Here is a 23,373-nt window from a genome sequence, read left to right as displayed (position 1 = left end):
GCAAATGAATGGTGAACCTGTTAAGCCTTTATCAATTCTTTATTATTATTATCCCCACCATTTTTCCATATGGTAGGGATATAGGAATCGCCCCTGTCCGTCTGTCTCTCTGTCTGCATGTCCGTCTGTCCGTTCGGGCCTGTATCTCGGAAACTACCAGGTGGATTGGCTTCATATAACACAGAAACAGGGTATGTGTCGTAGTTGATGCCTGTATATGTAATACTGCCATACTGTCTGCACTTACGAGCTATGACCATAAGGAAAAATGTCTTATGTTTTGCAAACTTCTTGCTAGATTCTCTTTATAACTTACAGAAGGATTGAGTATGAGTCCTAGTTTATGTCCTTGTATTTGAAATTGCCACACTGTACAGTATTTTACCAGCTCTGTCCATATACAGAAACTAATCTGTAAATAGCTGTATCTTGGCAACTACCTGATTTATCATCCTCACTTCTTAAAGAAAGATAGAACACGAGTCCTAGTGTATGCCCTTATATATGAAACTGTCATACTTATTATCATATATCTGTATATTCTTTACCACATGGTGAGGATACGTCTTTGCTAAATGCTTGTTAATACACCGTCAACCCCCGGCCTGGGTGCCATTGTAAACAAAACACTTCTTAACTTGTTTGTATCCTGTTTGTGGCAAATGGATTGGCCTTACACTGTGTATTACAGATTATCACGAATTTTGAAGAACTGCTCTCTCTCTCTCTCTCTCTCTCTCTCTCTCTCTCTCTCTCTCTCGCTCGCTCGCTCGCTCGCTCTACGTGTCTGCCAAATTCGCAGCAGAATAGATTACCCCTTCATGGTACACTAAATATTTTACACACGCCACAAAACCTGTGTACACTCTTCAGCGTCCTTACTTTGATTCACTCACAGTAGCTGGCGATGCAGAAGAATGAAGATAATACGTGGGAAGAGAGAAAGAGAGGGAAGATATTGGGAGATACATCGAGACAACATGAAATGAAGACAGACAAACTATTAAAAGAATGACTAACAAGATTCACATACAGATAGCTAACTAGACAGACAGACAAACAGGCGTGCACGCGCGCACGCACGCGCACACAAACACACACACACACACACACACACACACACACACACACACACACACACACACACACACACACAGAATTATATGCCTTACATATGAAGTAGAGATAACTGGAGCTATACCGAGGTTATCTGCTGAAAAGAAAAAAAAAAAAAAAAAAAGAGGAGGCTAATTCTACTAAAATCTAACCGACGTGAAAAGAGAAAAGGATAGACAAGAGGAAGGCTTACCCCAACCACCACAACATCTGGTTAAAGCGGCAGGAAAAAGAAAAAATAAACACCATGCTTGTTAGAAAAAAAATGGAGAGATAGCAACACTAATATATATATCTATATAAAAGACGAGAAAGGAAAAGTTAACAAGGGGAAAGATACTAAAATAAATCAGGCGAAATGCCAGACAAAAACTGCGAAGGAAGAAAATTCTTCCCCTGAGTAATACGACACGCGAGAGAGAGAGAGAGAGAGAGAGAGAGAGAGAGAGAGAGAGAGAGAGAGAGAGAGAGAGAGAGACGTACGAAAAATCAAAATCATGCAAATTATAAGAATAATCACGGACATTTTTTTTCACTGAATAAAGACACTACGGGTGAGAAAGGATGCATAAAGGGGAAGTGAGGAGGCGAGTGGAGAGAAAACGAGTGCGAAGGAGGGAAAAGGAGAAGAATGAATGGGAGGAATGAAAAAAAAAAAAAAAAGGGAGGAAAGAAGAATGAATGGGAGAGAGGAAAAACCGGGCGCAAAGAGCGAAGAATAAATGGAAGGGAAAAACGGGAGGAAAGGAGAAAAGAATGTGTGGGAGAGACATGATAGAATACGGTGGGAGGAAAATGAAAATTGGGAGAAGGGTTTGGTGAAGAAAAGTCGAAAAATAATGAGAAAAGAGAAAGGTGGCGATGCTGATGATGCTGTGGGATGAAAGAACAGGGCAGAGTGGGAGAATGAGAAAACAGGGAGCAGATGGAAATGATGATATAAAGAAGACAATTTAGAAAGAAAGGCAAGGAAAAGGACAAACAGACGAGGAGAGAAAAGAGAGAGAGAGAGAGAGAGAGAGAGAGAGAGAGAGAGAGAGAGGGAGGAGTGTGACGAGAGGGGGGTGGGTGCGAAAAGGGGAAAGAGTATATACGGTGGAAATGAGTACAAAGGAAGAGGGGACACAGACAGGCGGACAGACTGGTTAAGCTTTAGTCTCATCAGTGAAACGAGCGTACACACACACACACACACACACACACACACACACACCAGCAGTGTGAGTAGTAAAGGTAAATAAAATTTACATAGCAATCACTCTTTCCATAATCAGTCTACCCTTCTGAATATACATATTTTATGGAGTGAATTTGTATATAGGAATATCTGTATAAATGTGTAGTGTATATACAGGTGCCTAATATACGGCCTAATGTTGTTGGTAATACTAGGAAGACTCTCTCTCTCTCTCTCTCTCTCTCTCTCTCTCTCTCTCTCTCTCTCTCTCTCTCATTTACATATCAATCATTCTTTCCACATGAAGTGGGGATGATGATGATGATGATGATGATGATGATGATGACTGGGTAGCTGGGGATGATGATGAGTGGATAATTAGGCGGTGCAAGTTGTAAAGACAGTAAATTAGGCTAATGACCTGAATGTTTATCTGGCAGTGTTACCAGATGGACGAGGACGATGTGGCAAAGTGGGAGTGAAAAGGGACGTGGGTTTCCAAACTCAGTCCAACTCAATTCCTCCCTTTCATCCCCATTCCGTCCCTCACTCTCCCTCACACCCTCTCCCTCTCCCTCTTCCACTTTCCCTCACATCCTCACCCACCTTCCCTTCCTCCATCTCTCCAACCCCCACACTCACTATTCCTCATTTCTACTCTTCAACCACTCACTCCCTCTTTCAATCCTTCTTCCTCCACCACCGCCCGCACTCTTTTCCTCATTCATTCCTTTTCCCACCCCAACTCCCACGCATTCCCTCTTCCTCTCCCCACTCAATTTAGGAGGTAGGTGGTGGCGACCATAACCCGCTCACCTGATGTAGTGCTGCCTACTTCTTCCTTGACTTTTATCACTTTTCTGCGACTGCCCTCAATTCTTCCCATTTCTTCGATCCTTCCTGTCGCTTGTTACTACTCTTCTTTCCAAACTGGGTGGCTCTACATTGAGTGACAAGCCTAATGATCTAATCCCTCAAAAAACAATTTACAGTGCAGGGTGGTAGCTATAAACCTAATATTGTGGCCCTTTTAACTGGGTGGCGGCGCAAATGCGGCGCCCATCCATTAACCAAACCACACTCTTCCCCGTGCCTCGCTGTGGAGAGGCACTGTCTACCGCAAAGGAACATTGGTTCACTGCACGGGACGGCCCTGCAGGGGTGGCTGCTTGCCTGCGATTGATGGGCTTGCTCAGTCAGAGAGACAGGGCTTATTCAATTGCTTCCACTCTTCCACTCATATTTTCAATCCCTCTCCTTCCCACCCCTTTACACACACTCCTTCCCTCACTCACTCTTCCTTCACAATCTACCTTCCCCCCACTCTCCCTCCTTCCCACATACTCTCTCTCCCTCCCGTCCTCCTCCTTTCTCCTCCCCTCCAAACTCGCCCTCCCACTCCCCCACTCACTCCCACTCTGAAGGATTACGCAGCCTTAGTAAGTTTTGTGAAGTGACTGATCTTGCTTGCCAGACACTCGGACACACAGACAGACAGATGGATGTACAGTTGGCCGCACTCCCGCGTTCCCTGAACTTCACCCACAGTCAGCGATGTGGCACCACAGTATTTGTTTGGATCTTTGGACTTGTACCGCAGCAGTATGAAGAGCTAGTACCTCGTAATAGTGACATGGCTCTGACAGTGAGTAGGCCAAACGGAATTTTCCTTTCAGCATCTGCGCAACCTATGTTTCAATTAAATAGCGATAACCATTAGGATATAACTGGATCCTGTATCGGGTGTCTAGTTTGGTGTGGAGGAAGTGTGGCTAGTGGGGGAGGGGAGGGAATGGACTGGGGAGGGTCGGGCTCTCCCGTTTCTTGCTGAGTCGTATACTGTCGTAAGCTGGAACCCAATACTTTATAGGAAACGAGCGAGACAACAGACATTCAAATGGTTAGGGGCACACACACACACACACACACGGCATGCTTTCACCTTTGTACAGAGAGCTAAATAGTATATGTATTACTTGGCTCTGAATACAGCTATGAACGCGACATAGTGATACGTAAAACACAGCAGACCTCAGTTTGTTAAGTGTTAGACTTATCATGTGATGTGCCGTACGGCTGGTGAGGGGGAGGTGGAGGCTGATTCATGAGGCCACTTGGTTTGACCCGTCATCACAATTACACTATTTTAGTCAATAACAATGAAAATGATAGTATTGAAAAACAAATATTCCTGATGTTATTATACGGAATATAGACACGTTCATAAACAAAAACTTGTGTAGCTTTTTAAGCACATTAGGATGCCTACATCGTAGTTGCACTGTGTGCATACCTAACAGAATACGTTCATAGATGATAGCATGGTGCCAAAACGATGTTCCCTGTTATGTCTACCAGGAATACCATATATATATGACATGCTGTGGCAGTATATTCATCTCGGTCGGCACCTTCTGTGCGCCACCTGAAATTTGTAATGAAACAGCAGGATCCGTTTGCGTGGTTATTCACCAATATAGTGGTGTGCGACTCCTACATCTGTGGTGGTATATTTGTTGGTTTCTTACATAACCAGATTCATACGATAGTTGTTGGTGATCCTTCTTCCCGAAGCCCTTTGCCAAGCTACCCAGAGTGGGAGAGCCCACCCCTCCCCCCTCCACCTCTAGCCATACCTCCTCCTCACCAGACTAGACACCCGATACAGGATCCAGTTATATCCTAATGCTTATCGCTACACAGGTTCGATAATGCACAGACGCTGAGAGGAAAATTCCGTGACTCACTGTCCGTGCCAGGTCACTATTGCGAGGTCCCAGCACTTCATACTGCTAAGGTACGTGTCCAAAGATCCAAACAAATACAGCGGTGCCACATCGCTGAAAATGGCTGAAGTTCAGGGAATGCGGGAGTGCGGCCAACTGTACAAGGAAAATGGTACAAGGGCAGATTAAGATGTATGATAGGAGGAGGAGGGGAAGGAGGAAGAGAGAGAGAGAGAGAGAGAGAGAGAGAGAGAGAGAGAGAAAATGTCGCTAGGCGAAAGTTACCTGGGTAAGAAAGTTGGTCAAGGCCACTCACTTTGGTCTGCCCTTCGCTTGGGCATTCACCCAGTAGCTACAGTACGAGGTGGACATGTGTGCTTTCACGATTAAACATTACCCTGCGTGGATTTGGACAGGGTGTGTGTGGCCTAATAATCGGGGGGGGGGGGGTTGCTTGCGGGCATTCCAAATACTTCGCAGGTGTAGTATTGGGCAGGGGGAAGGAGGAAGGTTGGGAGGGGGGGATTGCTTGAGGGCATGCCCATGACTACGCACGGGTGGGAGGAGGAAGAGGGGGGATTGCTTGAGGGCATATCCAGTACTACGCACGGGTGGGAGGAGGAAGAGGGGGGATTGCTTCAGGGCATGCCCAGTACTACGCGTGCGTAGTACTGGGCAGGGTTATGCTACTTTTACTCCTCTGTGAAGTAGAGTTGAAATTCCTTCTGCACGTGATATATTCATTCAATAAATCTTGCCATCAACAAAAAACTTACCCATAATGACGTAGGCACCCCTTGGAATTTAAAGTTTTCCAAGGGAGAGTTTGGCTCTAATCGGTGAATGACTCAATTATGAAAAAAATAAAAAAGATTTTTCCGTCTTTTTTTTTTTTTTTTGCATTAACTCTAAAATATTGAAGATTCTGACTATAATTTTAAATCGGAGGGGAATTTTGAAAACATGGCGCTCGCTTGCTCGTCAAGCGCTCACAAGGCGCACTTTCCTGGTTAGATCACCCTGTCCCTCAAACGCGCGCGCGCACACACACACACACACACACACACACACACACACACACACACACACACACACACACACACACACACACACACACACACACACAATCGTATGTTCACATATCCTTGCTTCTTTCGCTCACTCCTTTTCGTCTCTACCTTTGATCTCCATTTTCCATATATTCATCTCTTTCTCGCTCTTTCCTTATCATTCTCCTTCTTATTCTGATTGTTGTCTACTTCACGTCACTGTCGTCTCTTACATCCCTTCTTTTCTCCTTCACTTTCCTTTTCCCTTTATATTTTTTTCTCTGTTAATTTCTATATTGAATCTCGCTTTACATTCTCTTAATTTTCTTTCTTCCTTCATTAATCGTTCCCTTTTTGTCGCTTCCAGATACAAATCTCTCTCTCTCTCTCTCTCTTTCTCTCTCTGCCCATCAATCAATCTTTCGCTCTTCTTTCATGCTCGTCTTACTCCCTTGTCTGGTCCCATTCTTCAACCCTGCCTAACCCTCTGCCTGCCTCCTTTCCTTCCTGCCAGTCCGCCTGCCTTCCTGCCTGCGTGTGTCTGTCTGTCTTTCTGCTTCTCTCTTCCCGCTTGCCTGTCTCCCCGCCTTCCTCACTGCTTGTCTTTCTGCCTGCCTGCCCCTCCCTGCCTGCCTGCCTTCCTGCCACTCTGCATGCCAGCATTCTTGCCTTCCTCACTAAGTGTCTTTTTGCCTGGCTGCCTTCCCCCCGCCTGCCTACTTACCCTCCAGCTTTCCTTCCTTCATTTCTGTTCGACTTACTGTGTCGGTGTATCGTTTCTTATCTGTGTTCTCAACCATGTCTCCCTGTCTCACTCCCTGCCTCCTTCACATCTTACCTCTTTGGTTTCCTCACTCCCTCCCTTTCTTCCTGCATGTACTCCTCACTTCACTGCCTACTTTCTTCCTTCCTTCCTTACTGCCTTCCAGCATGCATTCCTCCTTACCGCACTACCCACTTATCTTCATGCCTCCTTTACTGCTTGCCTCTCTCTCTCTCTCTCTCTCTCTCTCAGCCACACGCCTGATCGCTTCCTAACTTACTGCCTCTCTTCCTATCTCGCTGTCTTTCTTATAGCCAGCCTTTCTCCCTTCTTTCACCTCTGCCTCACCCTGCCTCAGCCACACGTCTGATCACTGCCTACCGCCTCTAAGGAAACTATGAATGTCCGCAGAATGAAGAACGTACCGTAAAAGAAGAATGATATGTACACATTTTGAGACTAAATATTATGATAATGAAGGGAACAGTGATGATGATAGTGAAGACGACGATGATGTTAATTTTATATTTTCACATCTCTTTGTCACAGTCTCCATTATCTGTAACTTCTTACCTCTGTTCTTCATTACCAATCATTCTAGGTACCTTAGCACTTTTTTTTCTTAACAATTACTGTACTGCACGGTTAATTTTTCCTTTCTTTTTCAAACCATCCATTTCAGCTCAAGAGTCTCCCTGGTTTCCCCACCTCCCCTTTTTTGCAAAACTGCGCACGACTCATTTCCACTTTTCTATGCATTTCCTCCTTTCAGAGTCATTTCATTTTTTACTTTCCTTTCTCCTCTATGCTCCAACATCTTCCATTTATTCTTTCTTACTTTTATCATTCTTTCCTTTCTTTAACTTCCTATTTTCTTACTTTTCGTCACATATACTCCTTGCCATAATCATCCTCTTCCTTCAGTTTCATTTTTACATGACCTTCCTTTTACTGAGTCATAATATTATTTATCCCTTTCTTCCCCTCTCTAAAAACCTATTTTTGTAGTCCTTACTTAATGTTTATCAACTTATGCGGTATTCAGACGGAAACATTATATCCCGAAATTCAGAATGCGTTTATTGTACGGATATGCAGGGTATAAATAATTTTAGTGTGTATTTTGTCTTAATTTAATGTCTACTCTTTTCTCTTACTCTCATTTATCGATTGTTTTGTCCAACTTACCTTCTATTCCCTCTTTCGCTCCCCTCCTCCTCTTTCTTTTCTCCCCTCCCGTTTCCCATCCTCTCTTTCCTCCCAGCCCTCCTCCTCCTATTTTCTCTCTTAAGCTCTCCCTTCTCTTTCCTCCCACTCCCATTCTTCCCTTCTTTCACTTTCACTCTTCTGTTTCCTCTTTCCCCTTCTCCAACTTCGTCCTCCCATTTCTCCTCCATATTCTTTCTGCACTTGCCCCCACTCCTTTTCTTCACCCATTCTTCTCTCTCCCTTCCATTCCTCCTCTTTTTCGTCTCCCAACATTTTAACCCTCTTCCTTCTATCTCATACTCTGATCTCTTAGATTTTACCGTCTCCCTCCTGTCCTTCCTTTTTACATTCCTCCTACTCTCATTTTTAATGCTCTCTCCCTCTTCTCCTTTCTACACGTACTATCTCTCCCTCTCTTGTCCCTGTTATCCCTCCTCTTTCACCTCCATCCCTTCATCTCCTCCATCCTGCTTAACATTTCTAAATTCCCCTCTTCTCCTTCACATTCCTATTCTTTCCCCCTTTCTTTAATCGCATTATACATCTCTTCCTCTCCCTTTCTTCTTCGCCCTATCCTTTCCCCTTCATTTCTCTCTCTCTCTCTCTCTCTCTCTCTCTCTCTCCCATCACTCTCCTCTCGTTCTTTTCTCTCTTACACACTAAGCTTTCCTCTCTCCCTCCTTTTCTTCACCAATTCTTTCCTCTTCTCTTCTTTTACCTTCCCCTTCCTGCACTCTCCTCTCCATCCCCTCCTCTCACGCCTTTTCCTCTTCACTTTTTATCAACCTCTACTCTCTCTTCTTCCTTCGCCATGCCTAAATTAACAACAGACAAGAAATACGAATAACTCAAATATTCGCAGGACCAGCCTTATAGGTAAATTAACCACAGACAAGAAATAAGAATGACTCATAAATATTCGCAGGACCAGCCTTATGGTTAAATTACCTGAACTTTGTAAACAGGTGTACAGTAGGTGGACTACATATTTCAATTACTGGAGGGAATACGAGTAAGTTGGTACTTACGGTACGTAAGTAGACCTGGTACTGCATAATTTCTTACCTGAAACAATGGAAAACAATAATAGATGTACTATTCAATTATACATGGAACAGAAAGCAATACGTACAGTACACAGAAGCAAAATGTACTCTGCTGCTACAGCTCTCTCTCTCTCTCCCATTTAAGACCCTTCCTCCCAGGAGTGGAATTTACTCTTTCCCGTGACACATAAGGATATTAGTGACTATTAAGTAACTCGTACTGTCCTACTATGGGACTGGTTACGTTAAACCGAGGAAAAATTATATCCTTGTTAAAGCAATGGAAAATGGAGGGAAGCTGTGTGTGTGTGTGTGTGTGTGTGTGTGTGTGTGTGTGTGTGTGTGTGTGTGTGTGTGTGTGTGTGTGTGTGTGTGTGTGTGTGTGTGTGTGAGAGAGAGAGAGAGAGAGAGAGAGAGAGAGAGAGAGAGAGAAGAGGGGGGGGAAGTGATGGAGGGATGAGAGTGAAAGAGTTGAGAAGATAAAGGAGAAAATGGAAATAAGGTGTGGAAAGAAGAATACTGAATCAAACATTTAACACAAAAGAAGTGGATGGGGGAGAAATTAGAGAAACAAGTTGGGAGAGGAGGAAAGGATAATCAAAAAAAGAAGAAAAATAGAGATAAAATTGTACTGTAAATGAATTTAAGTATGAGAGAACATCATATGAGAGAGGAAGAAGAAAATGGTGAAAGAAAACAGACAAGGAAGAAAAGAACATATGACGAAAACGAGAGGGGAGGAGGTAGGGAACATAATAGAAAAATTAATGGCATTACAACCAACTAAATGAGACAGAACCAGGTAATAACACTGGGAAAAGAACGCAACGGGAACAAAGTGAAGAGGCGAGATAAGGTGATCATTAAAACAGAGGAGAAAAGGAAAAGAAAGAAAACAGGAGAGAGAAAATAACAAGGGAACTTAATAGGAACAGAAGACGGGAGATGAGATGATTGGAGGTGAGAGAAGACCGAAGAAGACCAAGAGAGAGTGAGAAATGGCATGACAGGAGAGAGTACAAAAAATGAAGATAAGAAAAAATAGAAAGACTGAATAGAAAAGGCAAAAAAGTGAACAGTAGAGACGAGATGAGATGAGAAAAAGAGATGAGGTGAGAAGAGAAACGAAGACTGGAGAGAAAGGGGAGAGAAAAAACAAAAGCACTGAAAGAAGAGAGAGAGGAAAGAGGAGAGAGGAAAGACAGGGATAGGAAGAGGCCAAGGTCACCGGAAGGCAATTCGAGACAAGTGTGAAAGCATTTCACACACACACACACACACACACACACACACACACACACACACACACACACACAACTTTACATACTGCACATACACACCTCCTGTCAATAGTATGGATGCAGTGATTAGATACAGATAAGTATAGATATAGATAAACAGACAGACAGACAGACAGATACATACAGACATACAGGTATACAGACACACAAGTAGACACACAGACAGATGGACAACTAGCTAAAAAGATAAAATTCAATGTGATAAACTGGTAGGTAAACATACTGATAGAGAGAAACTAACAGATAGAAGGACAGAAGTGCCTCGGTAAGTTACGTTTGTACTGACTCTTGTTCCTCTCACATACGCTCAAATTCTCCCCCTTTCCTCTGACACACCCACACACGTCCACCACGTCCAAACATCAATTAGGCAAACAAACATACACAAACACACACAAAATCGCTGGTCGTTGATGTTGCAAAGCCGCAACTTTTGTGTGTGACTGTCAGCGTCAAGGGCTGTGACTCGCCATAAATGCCATTGTGACACTTTTACAACACTAACTGTTGACAACACCTACACCCACCGGCCTTGTTCCCTGGCCTTTGTTCCCGATGTTTCGTTCTGACCCTAATTTTATCTCATGTATTATTTGGTACTATTCTTATTCCTGGACCCGATTTTATGCTTCTAATGCTTAGATACTTGGTCCTAATTATTTTACATTAAAGCTTACTATTTGACAACTGGCTCACATTCTTTGACATTACATTTATTTTGTTTCCCTTTAATCTAGTTCGCTTTCTTTGATATTTGGTAACATTTCTTTTGTATTTGGTCCTACTTTTAAGGCTAATTCTTTGACACTTGATTATGATTATGATATTTCACCCCAGCTCCAGGATGTCCTGTTATTCTGGTAGCTACCTGGTCCTTGGCTATGAGATATATCGTTCGGCAGTAACAACAAAACAAATTTAAATTGGGGGTCATCATATTGAATATGATATCAACAACTTTTCGAAATGCCGTGTAGATAATATATACGGTAACGTTTTGCTATTTCTAATGTCCGTTTCTTCGTAGCCTTGCCATGAATCTCAATACTCATTATGCAAGAGAAAAAAAAGACACAGACAGCCACCTTCACTAAGAAAGGTTTCACCTGAGAATAATAAACACGTGTGAGGGTAGCATAAATACAGCCAGAGTCAGCAAAATTAAATATCGGTGTATCAGGAAAATAGTGCAAACTACTTTAAGTTTCAGGCCAACGCAATTGAGGTTCCCAAAAATTTGGCCTGAGCCTTTCATTACCTGAGAAAATACCTCTGAGTCTCCTCCTACGGCTTTTTACCGTCCCCCCCTTCCTTCCCTCCCTCCGTTTCCCCTCCCATTCCTCCAATTACTCTTCCTCTTCCCTACTCCTCTCTGCCTTTCCTTCTTTTCCCTCTATTTTCCCATTCCCCTTCACTGCCTATCCCCACTCTCTCTCCCACTCTTCTCCTACCGTCCTTCTCCTGTCACCGTCCTTCTCTCCAAATTCCCTCTCTTGCCCTCGACACATTCCTTTTTCCCGCCCTTCCTTTCTCCCCCTCTCTTCCATTCATCTATTCTCTTCCTCTCCATCCACTTACCGATCCCTTTGCCCTTCTTTTCTATACATTCCGCTTTTTCCTCTTTTCTTCCCTTCTTTTCACCTCCATATTTCCATCCTTTCCTCTCCTCTTCCTTTCCTTTCACTTCCCCTTTCGACCCTCTCCTCTTCCCTTCTTCCCCTCCTCCCCTCCATTTCACCGTACCCCTTCGTCTTCCTCCCTCCCTCTTTTCTCTCCCCTTCCCTCCCTTCCATGTCTCTTCGTTTCCCATCAATCTCTTTCCCTCCTTCCCCTCAACTCAGAGAAGTTACAGTCAAGTCGAACTTCAGAACACCGATATTTCTCTCTCTCTCTCTCTCTCTCTCTCTCTCTCTCCACTGCAGAGGCCCCAGTTAATAGCCACAGAGATGAAAACGAGGGCATCCTGACAATGAGAGAGAGAGAGAGAGGGAGAGAGAGAGAGAGAGAGAGAGAGAGAGAGAGAGAGAGAGAGAGAGAGAGAGAGAGAGAGAACCCAAGTAGGAAAAAAGAGGGGGGGGGGAGATAACATGAAAACCTTCGACATATATAAAGAAGAGCGGAAGAGATGAAATGGAAAAATTACGCTACTCTTTACCAATACTTCCCTATTTATTGTGTGTGTGTGTGTGTGTGTGTGTGTGTGTGTGTGTGTGTGTGTGTGTGTGTGTGTGTGTGTGTGTGTGTGTGATCTTACTGTAATTATAATGAGTTTTAGTTTAAGTTCAAAGAACTTAAAAGAGAGAGAGAGAGAATTTTGCACTTCCATGTTCGTTTACAGACAATGTACAAAAACAGAGAAAAAATATCAAGTAAATGTAAATATAGGAAGAAAAAAAGTAGAGGGAATGGATGGAGAAGTACAAAATGAAGTGAGAGACATCCTTATATCATCACCATCTTTGGAGACTCCCCCCCCCCTCCAACAACCTCTATATGCACCACATACACCTCAGACACACCCCAGACACACACCAGCAATGCTTCCCACCCCTCGCCACATTCCCCATAACGCCTGACTGAAGTGAAAGTGTGACGCTCATAAAACTCTACGACTGCCACCTACCTGATCTGATCATTAAAAAAATATATATATATATATACACTGTAAGTTAAAAAAAAGTTAGGAAAACACACTGGATTAGATTCTCCTATGGGTGCGGAAAAAAAAGGGACAAAGAGAAAAAAGGGGAACAGAGGAAAAAAATGAAGGGTGTTCACAAAACACAAAGACATACCACTCGAAGTTTGATCTTGACCCGTGATCTTGACCTCAGATCGCTCTGCTCCAATACCGAATCACTTTTTCCGTATTGGCACACAATATATATGTGCCAGTTTTGATCCAAATTGCATCAGTCGTTCATAAGCTATTTCACTAACGTAGATACATACTTAAACAACTATACAGAAACGTATAATCCTATCACAAAAGCTGCACCTTTGGCACTAAAAAAAAAAAAAAAAAAAAGGGGGGGGAACAGAGAAGCAACAGCCCACCCGAGAAACAACACACACAGCCCTTCAAGAAAAAGCAATTTGCACTGCCACCACCACCAGCCGGGTCCCACCAAAAGGACACTGTATACGGCAACACCTTCCTTCCCGTGGCCGGATCTATTCAACTCGTGTTTTACGATCCAGTTGCCAGTGTCTCCATCCAACGGGGCACTGAACAAAACAAGCACAAGCCCTAGGAATTAGTTACACAATTGGCAAGTGCTTATAGACACGTAAAAGGAAGACTGTTTTAGATAGCGAGTGTGATATTTTTACCTGTGTCGCAATATTCCCACTTACACCATTCCACATTTTGAGGGGGACAGAATGTGGGAGGAAAGGAGAAAAGGAAAGGAGAGGGACGAGAGGGAAGGATGGTTGGGAGGGAAGGGGAAAACGGAAGGAGTGAAGGATGAAATGGAGGGAGTGAAAGATGAAATGGAGGGAGTGAAAGATGAAATGGAGGGAGTGACGGATGGGAACATGGGATCTAATCGACCCTAGTACACGAAAGGACAATCCACCTACCCACCTACACCACTCCACACTATGAGAAGAGACGGAGGGAGGGATGACAAAGGACGGGAAAAGATTGGATGGAGGAAACGTAAGGAAAGAGAGAAAAATGAGAAGGAGAGAGAGAAGGAGAAGGAAGAGAAGAGGCAGGAAAGAAGGAAGGTTGGAGAGAGAAGACCGAGGGAGATAGGGAATAAAGGTAAGAACCTAATCGACCCTATTGGATATACGAACTATCTACCTACCCACCTACACCATTCCACACTATGTGAGGGAGGGAGGGACGGAGGGAGGGAGGGAAGGAAGAGGTGGAGGGAAGAAACGTACGGAAGCAAAGGAGGCCATGGAGGAATATGGAAGAGAAAATGGATCAGTGGATAAAAGGAGAGAGAAGGACGAAAGAAAAGAAGGGCCTATCCAGTGTCACCCCCACACTACTGCACAATTCCCTTAATCTTTCTCTTATTCCGTTTTGTCTGTCCCTATGGTCTGTATTCCCTTCTCTCTGATGCTTTCTTTACTCTCTCTCTCTCCTTTTTAAGACCCTTCCTCCAAGGAGCCGAATTTACTCTTTCCCGTGACACATAAAGATGTTAGTGACGATTAAGTAACTCTTACTGTCGTACTATGGGACTGGTTACATTAAACGAGGAAAAATTATATCTTTGTTAAAGCAATGAAAACTGGAGGAAAGCTGTGTGTGTGTGTGTGTGTGTGTGTGTGTGTGTGTGTGTGTGTGTGTGTGTGTGTGTGTGTGTGTGTGTGAGAGAGAGAGAGAGAGAGAGAGAGAGAGAGAGAGGAAGGGGGGGAAGTGACGGAGGGATGAGGGTGAAAGAGTTGAGAAGATAAAGGAGAAAATGGAAAGAGGTGTGGAAAGAAGAATATTGAATAAGACAATTAACACAAAAGAAGTGGATGGGGGAGAAATAAGAGAAACAAGGAGGAGGAAAGGATAATCAAAAGAAGAAAGTGAGATAATTTTCTGAATGAAGCTGTGATAGAATAGAATGAGAGACGAGGAAGAAGACTGTGAAAGAAAGCAGACAAGGAAGAAAAGAATATATGACGAAAACGAGAAGGGAGGAGAGGAGGTAGGGAATATAACAGAAAAAATTAATGGCATTACAACAAACTAAATGATACAGAACTGGGTAATAGCACTGGGAAATGAATCAAACGCGAACAACGTGAACAGGCGATAAGGTGATAATTAAAACAGAGGAGAAAAGGAAGAGAAAGAAAACAGGAGAGGAGAAAAGACACCAGGGGAACTTAATAAGAATGGCGGACGGGAGATGAGATGCAAGGAGGTGAGAGAAGACCGGAGAAGAGTAGGAGAGAGAGAGAACAGGAATGACAGAACAAAGAAGAAAAAATAACATGACTGAAGAGGAAAGACAAAAAACATTAACAGTGGAGACAAGCAGACAAGAAGAGATGAGAAAAAGAGACGAGCTGAGAAAAGAAGACTGGAAAGAGTGGGAGAGGAAAAACAAAAGCAGAAAAAGAAGAGAGTGAGGAGAGAGGGAGGAGAGAGGAAAGACAGGGACAGGAAGAGGCAAAGGTCACCGGAAGGAAACTAGAGACAAGTGTGAAAGCATTTCTCACACACACACACACACACACACACACACACACACACACACACACACACACACACACATACACACACACACACACACACACACACATACACACACACACACGCACACACACACACAAATTAACATACTGCACATACACACCTCCAGCCAATAGTATGGATGCAGTGATCAGACAGACAGACAGACAGGTACAGATATAGATAAACAGACACAGATACAGACAAAGAGACAGTCACATAGGTACATATAGACATACAGATATACAGACACACAAGTAGACACACAGACAGATGGACAACTAAACAGATAAAATTCAATGAGACAAATTGGTAGGTAAACATACTGATAAAGAGAAACTAACAGATAGAAGGACAGAAGTGCCTCGGTAAGTTACGTTTGTACTGACTCTTTTTCCTCTCACATAAGCTCAAATTCTCCCCCCTTCCTCTAGATGTACCGAACTACCTGTCTGACACACCCACACGCGTCCACCACGTCTAAACATCAATTAGGCAAACAAATATACACAAACACACACAAAAATCGCTGGTCGTTGTTGTTGCAAAGCCGCAACTTTTGTGTGTGACTGTCAGCGTCAAGGGCTGTGACTCGCCATAAATGCCATTGTGACACTTTTACAACACTAACTGTTGACAACACCTACACCCACCGGCCTTGTTCCCTGGCCTTTGTTCCCGATGTTTCGTTCTGATCCTAATTTTATCTCATGTATTACTTGGTACTATTCTTATTCTTGGACTAGATTTTTTTATGCTTCTAATGCTTAGATACTTGGTCCTATTCATTTTACATTAAAGCTTACTGTCTGACAATTGGTTCACATTCTTTGACATTACATTTATTTTGTTTCCCTTTAATCTAGTTCGCTTTCTTTGATATTTGGTAACATTTCTTTTGTGTTTGGTCCTACTTTTAAGGCTAATTCTTTGACACTTGATTATGATTATGATATTTCACCCTAGCTCCAGGATGTCCTGTTATTCTGGTAGCTACCTGGTCCTTGGCTATGAGATATATCGTTCGGCAGTAACAACAAAACAAATTTAAATTGGGGGTCATCATATTGAATATGATATCAACAACTTTTCGAAATGCCGTGTAGATAATATATACGGTAACGTTTTGCTATTTCTAATGTCCGTTTCTTCGTAGCCTTGCCATGAATCTCAATACTCATTATGCAAGAGAAAAAAAGACACAGACAGCCACCTTCACTAAGAAAGGTTTCACCTGAGAAGAATAAACACGTGTGAGGGTAGCATAAATACAGCCAGAGTCAGCAAAATTAAATATCGGTGTATCAGGAAAATAGTGCAAACTACTTTAAGTTTCAGGCCAACGCAATTGAGGTTGCCAAAAATTTGGCCTGAGCCTTTCATTACCTGAGAAAATACCTCTGAGTCTCCTCCTACGGCTTTTTACCGTCTCCTCCTTCCCTCCTCCCTCCGTTTCCCCTCCCTTTCCTCCAATTACTCTTCCTCTTCCCTACTCCTCTCTGACTTTCCTTCTTTTCCCTGTATTTTCCCACTCCCCTTCACTGCCTATCCCCACTCTCTCTCCCACTCTCCTCCTACCCTCCTTCTCCTGTCACTTTCCTTCTCTCCAAATTCCCTCTCTTGCCCTCGACACATTCCTTTTTCCCGCCCTTCCTTTCTCCCCCTCTCTTCCATTCATCTATCCTCTTCCTCTCCATCCACTTACCGATCCCTTTGCCCTTCTTTTCTATACATTCCGCTTTTTCCTCTTTTCTTCCCTTCTTTTCACCTCCATATTTCCTTCCCTCTTCCTTTCCTTTCACTTCCCCTTTCGACCCTCTCCTCTTCCCTTCCTTTCACCCTTCCCTTCTTCCCCTCCTCCCCTCCTTTTCACCGTACCCCTCCGTCTTCCTCCCTCCCTCTTTTCTCTCCCCTTCCCTCCCTTCCATGTCTCTTCGTTTCCCATCAATCTCTTTCCCTCCTTCCCCTCAACTCAGAGAAGTTACAGTCAAGACGAACTTCAGAACACCGATATTTCTCTCTCTCTCTATCTCTCTCTCTCTCTCTCCACTGCAGACGCCCCAGTTAATAGTCACGGAGATGAAAACGAGGGCATCCTGACAATGAGAGAGAGAGAGAGAGAGAGAGAGAGAGAGATTTTTACACACTTCGATTTTTGCTATTTTGTGTGTGTGTGTGTGTGTGTGTGTGTGTGTGTGTGTGTGTGTGTGTGTGTGTGTGTAAATGACATTTTTACTCTCCATAATCCTCTTATTTAGTAACTTTCTCTCGCTACAGTCTAATATTTCCTCTTCTTTATCAAATTTTCTTCTTATTCTCCTCTCCTCTTTTCTTCCCTATGCAATTTTCTCATGTTACTCCTTAGTCTCCCACTTTCTTTAATCGATTTTCTTACACGGCAGTTTTTCCTTCCTCAGCCAACCATCTTATGCCAATTGTCTTCGTGTTTCTCTTATTCTCTATACCTACTTTGATATTCCCTTCCCTGTTTCTCTTATTCTCTAGACCTACTTTGATATTCCCTTCCCTGTTTCTCTTATTCTCTATACCTACTTTGATATTCCCTTCCCTGTTTCTCTTATTCTCTATACCTACTTTGATATTCCCTTCCCTGTTTCTCTTATTCTCTATACCTACTTTGATATTCCCTTCCCTGTTTGTCTTATTCTCTATACCTACTTTGATATTCCCTTCCCTGTTTCATTCCAGTGACGTATTTTCTTCTCAACCCGTTATTGGCAACCTCTTCCCCATCACCCAAAAGGTGGGATGGTGGTGTGCCGGAGAGAGGCAGCTTCAGTCTGCAGTCCACCGGGTTCACGTTTCAAAAAAACCTGGGCTTCATCATCATCGTCATCATCAAGACTGCGCTTACATCATCATCATCATCAACAACAACAAGAATCTGTGCTTACATCATCATCATCGTCATCATTATCAACAACACCACCACCAATATGGGCTAACATCATCATCTGCTACCACTACTAGTACTACTGCTACTACTACTAGCTTTTCTTGTCATTTCTCTCTCTCTCTCCATAATGTTTTTCACATTTTTTTATATATCTCACCCCACTCCTCTCACCTCTTTTCTATCCAATTTTCTCCTTATTCAGCCTCTTTCCTGTCTTCCTTCTTTGCATAATGATATCCTTTTATCCCCTGCTTCCTCTCTTCCCATCCCTTCCTCTCCCTTCCTTCCCATCCCAGTTCTTATCTCATCCCTACCTTCTTCCCCTCCTTCCCTCCATCCCCTTACCCCTCCCTCACTTCCCATCTCTCCCACTTCGTTTCCTTCACCATCCTTTCCCTTTCTTCCATTTTATCCCCTCCCTTCTTGTCTCCTCTCCTCTTTTCCATCTCTTTCATTCTTCTCTCTACTTGTTCCCTACTTCATTATATTCATCACTTTCTCTTCCCCTCCTCTGCTACCTCATCACCTTCCTTTCCCTCCATTCCACTTCTACCCTTCACTTTCCCTCCCAATATCATACTCTTCCCTTAGCTTAACCATTTTCCCCCACTTCTCAATCTACCTCTCTCCCCTCTCCTACCACTTCATCTTCCTCCCATCTGTTTCAGTCTCTTCCCTTTCTATCATTCTCCTCCTCTCCTTCCACCCCTTCCTTCCCTGCTTATACTAATATTTTCTCCTCCCTTCCCTTCTCCTACAATCCCAACTTTCCTCTCCTTCCCCTCCTCTTGGTAACAGGACCCCATCCTCGTCACTGTCCACTCAATTTCATTATTCCGCCTCACAACATCTTTTATTCTTCCTCTCTCCCCCTCATTCTCCAATCCCATTCCCTCCTCCAATACCTCCCTCTCCCTCTCCTTTCCTTTCCTTTTCTTTCCTCGCATCCTCCACAACCCCCTCTATCCCTCTCCCCTTTTTCTCCCCTCCTTCCCTTCTGTCCCATCTCCCATCTCGTGTGTTTTTCCACACACACATTCAGTACTGCAGATTAGTGGTAAGTGTAATACAGCGATGTGAAGGTAACAGCAATGAAATATATAACATATCATACTAAACACCCTAACTCCATAACCTATCTCTCCTTCCCCCCATCCATTCCCTACCTTCCCCCATCCCCACTCTTTTCCCTTCCCTCCTCTCTCCTACTCTATATTATTATCTGCCTCCAAAAACAAAATATCCCATAATCCTTCTCTTCCTCCCCTTCCCTCCTCCTACCTTTCCCTCCTCCTTTTCCTTCCTTCCACCCATTTTTCCTCCTTCAGTTTGTCCCTTTCCTACCTATTCCTCCTCTTCCTTCTTTCCCTCCTTCCTTCCTTCCTTTCCTCCCACCCTTCTCTTCTTTCTCTCCTCCCCCACGTCTTGTTTATGTATGAGCAACACACACACACACACACACACACACACACACACACACACACACACACACACACACACACACAATCTCTTTGTATATATATATATATATATATATATATATATATATATATATATATATATATATATTTATTTGGCTTTACTCTTGATGCACTGCGGTAATGACATATGTTACGCCGCCAAATTCTTTTAACTTATTGTGATCAATCAATCCCACATTCTCCTCCACCTCTTCCCTTTACCCTAATCAATCCCACATTCTCCTCCACCTCTTCCCTTTACCCTAATCAATCCCACATTCTCCTCCACCTCTTCCCTTTACCCTAATTAATCCCACATTCTCCTCCACCTCTTCCCTTTACCCTAATCAATCCCACATTCTCCTCCACCTCTTCCCTTTACCCTAATTAATCCCACATTCTCCTCCACCTCTTCCCTTTACCCTAATTAATCCCACATTCACCTCCACCTCTTCCCTTTACCCTAATCAATCCCACATTCTCCTCCACCTCTTCCCTTTACCCTCTGCTTTTCCCAAACTTATCTTTATTGCAATTTTTCTTTATGCCTTCTCTCTCTCTCTCTCTCTCCGCTCTTGTTTTTTCTCTCTTCTCTTCGTTCCCTCTCTCCTCTCCTACCTCTTCTCTCTCCGTTCCCTCCCTCCCCTTCTCGCTTCCTTTTCTTCCCACCATCACACATCGCCTATTTCTTTTCTCTTCTCTTCGTTCCCTCTCCCCCTCCCTCTCTCCCTTTACTTCCTACTATCTCACTCCCGTTTTTTCACATTACTAACAGCTTCTTGTTTTCCCTCATCTCCTTCCCCGCATTCCCCTTCCATTCATCTCCTCTTTTCTTTTCCCCTCCTTCCTTCTGCCTACCTCGCCGTCTCTTCCGTCCAGTTTCTCCTTTCCTCTCTCTCTCTCCTTCTCTCCCTCCTCCACCACGCCATCACAGCAAATTTTCCGCTGTATAAACAAACTGCGGGAACCTAATTATAGCAAACAGCTTTGTGATTTCATTTCACCATTTTCTTTCTTTTAGTACTTACATCATTTTCATTTATTTATTTATTTTTTTTTACTTTCATAATTTCCTCTCTAATCTGAATAATTTTCGTTCTACTCGCTTCCACCCTTTCCATCATTTTCATTTGTTATTTCGTTTTCATTCGTGTAATTTCTTCACTAATTTACCAATGTAACTCACTGTTGATCATATTCTCTTATATTCACATCATTCACATTATTATGCTATTTCACTGTCTTCCCCTCTTCTCATATATACCTTTTTATAATTATTTGTTGGAATCACTATTATTCGTTCCCCGTCTCTCTCATTTTCGTTATGCATTACTTTTATTTCCAAAATCCGTCTTCATCACCAATCCATTAAAATATTTTGTTTCCTTTTATAGACCGTCTTTACTACACCACTTTATTTTTCTCAATATCATTATTAACAATTTCACTTTCTTCAACTTCCCGTTCTCATTTTCATTTACAATTTCTCGTATTTTCACATTCTTTCCTCTTCACTATGTCACAAGCATCTCTCATATTTGCCCTTTCCTTCATCTTCACCATTCGTTTATTTTCATTATTTTTCTTATTTTCATTTTATTTTTCCTTCTATACGTCACTGAAACATAAAGTTCTCCTTTTTTAATCATGATTTATTCCTCACATAAACATAGTTCATGAATTTACTCATTATTTGACGCTTGTTCAGTATTGCTGAGTTTCCGTATTAAGGGTAATGAATCAGATGTGGTCTCGTCTCACCGTGTCATGTGTGAAACTTACAGCACCCCCCCTCCCCCCCCTCTCTCTCTCTGACTCTATGTGGGGGATCCTCCCTCTTACCCCAGGTGGGGTTGGGGAACACCCTCCTTCTCCTCCCACCCTCCTTTACATGTCAGTTCACCTCAAAACTGTGGACAGTCATAATACGTTATATAAGGGCGATTATTATCCTTAGGTAGAACAAAGGAAATTATACCAATAATTCGGGTTGAAATGTCAACCTTGTGAAATAGAGCTTACATACAACGTAATTTATATCTTTCCTTAACTATATCGAGGTTACTCCGCTTCACTCACGTGGACTGTTTCGAAGTAAATAATCACAGTGGTGCCACATCTCTTCAAACACTCGTGCCCCTTATCACGCGGGAGTGCTGGCAGCTGTACGTGTGGTGTCTGATGCTCCATCTCAGGCCTTACGTGTTCACCCAAATATTTGTTTTCGTGTCTCATATGCCGTTCAGCAACACCCTAACCCTGGTGCCAAGTTTGTGCCCACCCTTGTATCTGTCCGCCTACATTGCTCTCTCTCTCTCTCTCTCTCTCTCTCTCTCTCTGGTTGTGTGTGTGTGTGTGTGTGTGTGTGTGTGTGTGTGTGTGTGTGTGTGTGTGTGTGTGTGTGTGTGTGTGTGTGTGTGTGTGTGTGAGTGTGTGCACATGAATGGGGGGACTCAATTTTCCTCTCACACATCATCAAACACCATTCAAAAACCTGCCAAACTTTGTCACAGAATATTTGTTTCATAAACAAATATTTTCCATCCCCTGTATAAACACATTTGGAAATACAATCGTATCTTAGAAAACTGTGTGATTGTATATCGAGCCGTGTGTGTGCTAAGGTATATACTGTATATAGTATGATATGGTGTTTGGAAGGGTACAATATTGCAGACGTCCTGGATAACCCCTGTACACCACAACCCCCTCCCTTACCCACTCAAACCCTAACACACTACAACCCTCTCCCTAACCCACTCAAATCCTAACCCCTTAACACCCCACACACCACAACCCCCCTCCCTAACCCAGTCAAACCCTAACTCCTTAAAACTCCACACACCACAACCCCTTCCCTTACCCACTCCAACCCTAACCCCTTAAAACCCCACACACCACAACCCCCTCCCTTATCCACTCAAACACAAAACTCATATAAACAAGAGCAACAAGTGTCTTCGTCCTGTGTAGACAATCTGATCACTTTTGGTCCACTGGGTTAAAGGAGTTAAGGGTTAATGGAACCACAGTTACTGCTAATGACCTTTTCAGAGAAAGAGCTACCCCCTCCTCCTCCATACCCCATCTCTCTCTCTCTCTCTCTCTCTCTCTCTCAACAGATGCAGATCGTCACATGACCCACTGTTGACATTAATACACATTCCCTTCATCCCACAATCACTGCCTCCACGTAACAATACATACAAAACAACCAATACCACTTCTCGCTGAGTAAATATAAGTACATGGGAACATCAAGGACGGCTGTGTTATTCTTCCTGCTACTAGACGATTTAGTCGACTTAACACCTTCAGTTCCATGACGTATTTTTATAGTCAGTCCTTGCCGACAACAAACATTCTCATTCAGCTCGAGTGACTTTTTAACCAAGAATGGATATCGTCTTCATTT

This window comes from Coenobita brevimanus, chromosome 115 (genome assembly GCF_032717465.1).
Source record: "Coenobita brevimanus isolate Jiangsu-jjx chromosome 115, ASM3271746v2, whole genome shotgun sequence".
NCBI lineage: Eukaryota > Metazoa > Arthropoda > Malacostraca > Decapoda > Coenobitidae > Coenobita > Coenobita brevimanus.
The sequence above is the reverse complement of the archived record's forward strand: the minus strand, read 5'-3'. Positions refer to the sequence as shown.